This window comes from Lipotes vexillifer, unplaced genomic scaffold, assembly GCF_000442215.2.
Source record: "Lipotes vexillifer unplaced genomic scaffold, Lipotes_vexillifer_v1.1 scaffold79, whole genome shotgun sequence".
Taxonomy (NCBI): Eukaryota; Metazoa; Chordata; class Mammalia; order Artiodactyla; family Lipotidae; genus Lipotes; species Lipotes vexillifer.
Window position 1 is genome coordinate 596711 of NW_006775678.1, and position 5110 is coordinate 601820.

At 46.2% G+C, this 5110-nt stretch overlaps 1 non-coding gene across 1 annotated transcript; it reads left to right on the plus strand.

The window, feature by feature from the left end:
- The first annotated feature begins 296 nt into the window (after nt 1-296).
- On the plus strand, nt 297-369 carry TRNAE-CUC (transfer RNA glutamic acid (anticodon CUC)). Its single transcript has one exon. It is a non-coding gene; the product is annotated as a tRNA-Glu (tRNA).
- Nucleotides 370-5110: the final 4741 nt, after the last annotated feature.

Genomic DNA, 5110 nt, shown 5'->3' on the forward strand with positions numbered 1-5110 from the left:
CCCCGTCCATATAATTTACAATGTGATTCGTAACTTCTTTCAACGCTGGGACCTTTGCCCATCTCTTGATATTTGTCTGTAATTTCTCTGAGATGACTGGCAGTTTTTCTCAGCCATGGGGAATTCACCTGGGGAATGTCTTCTTGGGGACCCTTGGGAGTCCCTGCCTCCTGAAACTCAGACCTCTTCCAGTTCCTTCTGACCAAACTACACACTCCCCCCAGAAACCTAGATTTCCCTTTATTGCGAGAGGTCAGTGTTATGACTGCCATGAAAAATACAGAATTTTAGGGACTTCCCTGGCGGTCCAGTGGTTAGGACTCCGCACTCTCACTGCCGAGAGCCCAGGTTCGATCCCTGGTTGGGGAACTAAAATCCTGCAAGTGGCATGGCCAAAAAAAAAAAAAAGTAATTTTAGATTTGGAGCTATGATTTTTGGCTTTCAACAAAGTGCAGCTGTTTATTATCATTTTTAGAACTAGAAACACAAGATAATTCTTGTCTTAGCCATCTCAAAGGAATTTAAAAATGTTTCCTGTCTTATGGTTAGGTTTGGAACAAAAAGACCATTGATAAATGGATTCTTTGAAGGCCTTTTACATGGAGTTTTACCAACTCTTAACGGTACGAAGAGAATTTTGAATTAGTGGAGGGGAGTGACGATGTCCTGGAAGCTGGGACTCTTGCCAGCGTAGCCGTCTCGTGGACATCGTTCACTGGTACCCTCCCTGCCCCTCCCCATCGTCACTGAATTGCTGTGGCTTCTTGGCATTTGAGGATTTGACATTTCTAATTGAGAGCCAGTCTAAAAACCTATCCATACGTGGAAGAATCTGCATTCTTGCTGAGGCGTATGTTTGAGTCACGTTAGGTGTGAGGCCTGTGGAAATGCAGGTGCCACTTAGCCTGTGACTGACCTTGGCCTCACCTATTGCTAACTCCTCAGCCTGCCGCTGACCCCTAAGCCCACCTGCTCCTCCATCGCTTCTTCAGGGATGCATTTGCAGGTGAAAGGATATAGAATAGTGATAACTGCAAAGGACTTGTGGTGACCTCTGGGAATGCCATGGTTCTGTTCTATTTTAGAGTCAGAAACAGAGACATCCAGTGCTGTCACCAAAAGAAAGAAATGTAATGCCAGCACTTTTCAGGCGAAACAGTCAACGCAGTATTTAGTCGGAGGGGTGGAAAGGAGAGTCTGAGACAGACCTGCGTGGCTCGGGGTTAGCCGTGCAGAACTGGCATTAGAAGTGACAGAAATTGTATGGGTGCTCGAATGTGATTCTCGTGGAATTTGTCTTCTGTGACAGCCGTGCTTTTCTGGAGCAGGTAGACGTGGTCGCAGCCAGTCTGCCCAGATAGAACTGTTCCATCCCATGCGCTTGCGGTCTCCTCTTGCGGGTCATCCTGTGGGCCTGGTCTAGCTTCCCTCTGGGTAGTTTTCTAGGTCATTGGCCACCCCCACTCCTTCAGCTGTTTTCAGTTCCACCAGCCCTTTGCCTCTATTGTCCAGGAGGTCCACAGTTCTCTTCAAGGGACCAAGAATCCCTGTTGGAATTTTACCTCTTTTCTTTCCTCCTGAATGCTTTTTCTGTGAATATTTTGTAGGACTTAGCAACCTTGTTATGATACTGGCCTCATCAGTGAAAACTCCCAGATCTTTATCACACCGCTATGAAGTCACTATCTCTGCAATTCTCCTATGTATAGAACGATTTTGTAAATGTCTAGACGCAGGAAGACCATGCTGTACTTACATAGTATTTGCTTTATTAGTCTTCACAGCTCTTAATTTATAGGTACATAATTTGCATATGCTGGTCTTTAATCTTTGAGAAGAAATCTTGATCCTAGAACATGTGATTACCATAATGCCTGTCTCATTTCCAGATAGCTGTGTTCCATAGTTTAACTCTTCTGCAGTGTTCTAAGTTATAATTGGGGTCCTTTCCTCCCTCCTGCCCTTCTTTCCAATCTTCCCTCTCACGAGACATAATTCAAAACCTGCTACCTTCCTGCATTGAGTTGGTGCCCTTAGAGCAGCACCGTCCAGTAGAACTTTCTGTGATTATGGAAATGTTCTCTGTGTTGTCCAGTGTAGTAGCCATTAGGCATATGAGGCTGTCGAACACTTAAAAGTGTGACTAATGTTACCAAGGAACTGAATTTTAATTGATTTTAATTAAATTTAAATAGCTTCTTGTAGATAGTGGCTACCATATTGGACCGTGCAACCATGGGGTTTAGTTGAGAAAATAAGACTTACCTAACAAGAAAAAAGAAGGACGACAGTGATTTATGACTTAAGTACCAGAATAAATGGTCAGTCTGGAGGCAGGCTCAGAGGCAGGGCCTCCCACACTGGGGTCCACTTCTGACCTCTGGACTGAGCTCTGGTTTCTGACCTCTGACAGCCTCTCGGAGATCTCTCTCTGCGCACTGGCAAGATGACCCCAGATCAGGAAACCCAAGTCCTTTTATTTGCCTGAGCCTCAGACCCGCTCTTCTTCCTCTGTCTTCTGTCATCTGACTGCATCTTCCCCCACCAGCACCGAAACTGGAAACTTGACTCGATGCCGTCTCCTCGTCTTGCAAAGCCAGCCTGTCACCAGTCCGTGCTGCTCCCCCAGCAACAGCTTTGGAACCAGTCCCGTATCCTCCATCCAGGGCCACTGTGCTGCTCACCTGTCAGACAGTGTAGCAGCAAGCACTGTAGCAGCAGTCATTGCTTTCCCTGTCCTTCTCTCTGGACCCACCTCCCTTCATTCTGTCCTCTGCTTGTCACCTGGCGAACCTGTCCCTCACCTGCTAACCGTGTTTGCCTTGCACAGCACAGAGGATGAAACCAGGCCGGGACAACTCTTCCCTTCCCCCATAGCCCTGCTCACTAACCTTTCCATCTGGAGGTGCCCTCATGCTTCTCTCTTTGTCTGAAAGGATGCTTTTCCCTTCTCCTCATTCTTACTCATCTGGGGCTTTACTCAACCTTCTAGTCTACTTCCCTCTCGCCACCTGTCACATGAACACTAATTTCTTCCTCCTCTGAGTTCCTGCAGAATACCATCCATTGCTTTTATTAAACTTACCATGTCATCTTGTAATTACATGTGTATGTTGTTCTCCTGATACATAGACAGTGAATTTCTGTTGGTGTGAACTGTCTTATTGATTCCTTATTCCTTGTACCTTTTTCACGACAGAGTAAGCACTTTTGGTTGAATAACCACATGGACCTGAGCAGACCATAGCGCGTGAATAGGTGCTGTCTGGGCAGGTGCAGAGGGGAGGGCAGTTAGGTCCCCATGAAGAGCACAGGTAGGTTGGGGATAGAGCAGGTTGTGGTGACCCTTCAGGGAGGAGTTTTAATTGGGTCCATTTGTCCATGGGGAGGTCCCACTGGAGCAAGGAGAATAGACATTTTAGAAAGATTGGGCTAGTGAGGCGGTAGGTGAATTAGGACGAGAGAAGCTGCCACACATCAACGGCAAGAACATAGAGCAGGGCACATAACAGGCACCCAGTAACTATTAGAAGAAGGAACAGTTGAGGCTATGTTAGTTGGTTGACAGACCATCCCGCTGTTAGTGATAACTCAAATTGAGGCTGCCGAATGAAGAAAACGGGATGAATTTAAATGAGTGGTTTTTTTTGTTGTTGTTTGTTTTTGCGGTACGCGGGCCTCTCACTGTTGTGGCCTCTCCCGTTGCGGAGCACAGGCTCCGGACGCGCAGGCTCAGCGGCCATGGCTCACGGGCCCAGCCGCTCTGCGGCATGTGGGATCTTCCCGGACCGGGTCACGAACCCGTGTCCCCTGCATCGGCAGGCGGACTCTCAACCACTGCGCCACCAGGGAAGCCCTGAGTGTTGGTTTTTAAAGGCAAATGTAAGTTTCACAGCTATACTCATGTTATCACCATTCTTTCTGGAATTTTATTTTTAATGTCATACTTATGATCATGTATCTGAAATTTTCTGGAGTTGTCCCAGTTTCAGATTTTGACTGTACTAACAGGGCATGGGGGTTCCATACTACTTAAAATAATATAGCCGATGCGCTTATATTGAGCAAGTCAACCAAATTCTGTTAATCCTTCCTTAAAAATGCCACTGCTTGTTACGTGATAGAAAATACAGGCAATGGTCTTTCTTCTCACTGGTGTTTTTTTTCCTTGTATTGAAACATTGTCCTAATGCACAGGAAAATCTCAGTTTAGCAAAGAGAGAAATCAGGCTCCCATTAATTATTGCATGGGATTCTCCACGTGCGTTAGTTCTTTATTGCCGTGTAACAGATTATCCCTAAACTCAGCAGCTTAAAACAACAAGCATGTGTTATCTCACAGTTTCTGTGCGTCAAGAGATCAAAAATGGCTTAGCTGGGTGGCTCTGATTCATGCCTTGATGGCACATAGCATGCAAAGATCTGTCATGAGGTTGAGGTATGATGTGAGCCAGGAATGCTGTCATCAGAAGGCTTAATTGAGGCTGGAGGACCCACTTCCAAGACGGTTCACTCACATGGCTGTTGGCAGGAGGCCTCAGTTCCTCACTACATGGACCTTTCTTCTCATCGGGCTGCCTGAGCGTCTTCACAGCATGGCAGCATCTGGTTCCTGCCAGAGTGAGTGATCTGAGAGGGGGAATGAGACACAATGCTTTGCTTTTTATGACCCAGTCTTCGAAGTTACACACCGTCAGTTCCTCCACAGTCTGTTAGAAGTCACCAAATCCACCCCCAGCAAGGGAGAGGAATTAAGCCCTGCCTCTTGAAGAACGGAATTTCAAGAATTCATGGACCTATTTTAAAGCCACACAACATAATTTCTGAAAGTCCGTCACCTTGTGCATTAAAATTGACTCTGCTCTGGAGGGCCATCCTTTCACTTCTTCCCATTTGTTAACTTTTCCATTTGAGATTAAGAATGGCTGTAATCTAGCAGAGGTTAAGAAATTTAGGTTCCACAGAATCCTATATTTCTGTAGCTTTTTCCGGAACTGATATCCTTGGACTTCCACTAGTTTCAGATGTTGTGTGTTGGGCTGACAGTGGTGAACAGCTACTGTGGATGGTCCTGTAGGTGCGGGCTGTTTGCTGTCATTGGTATTATGT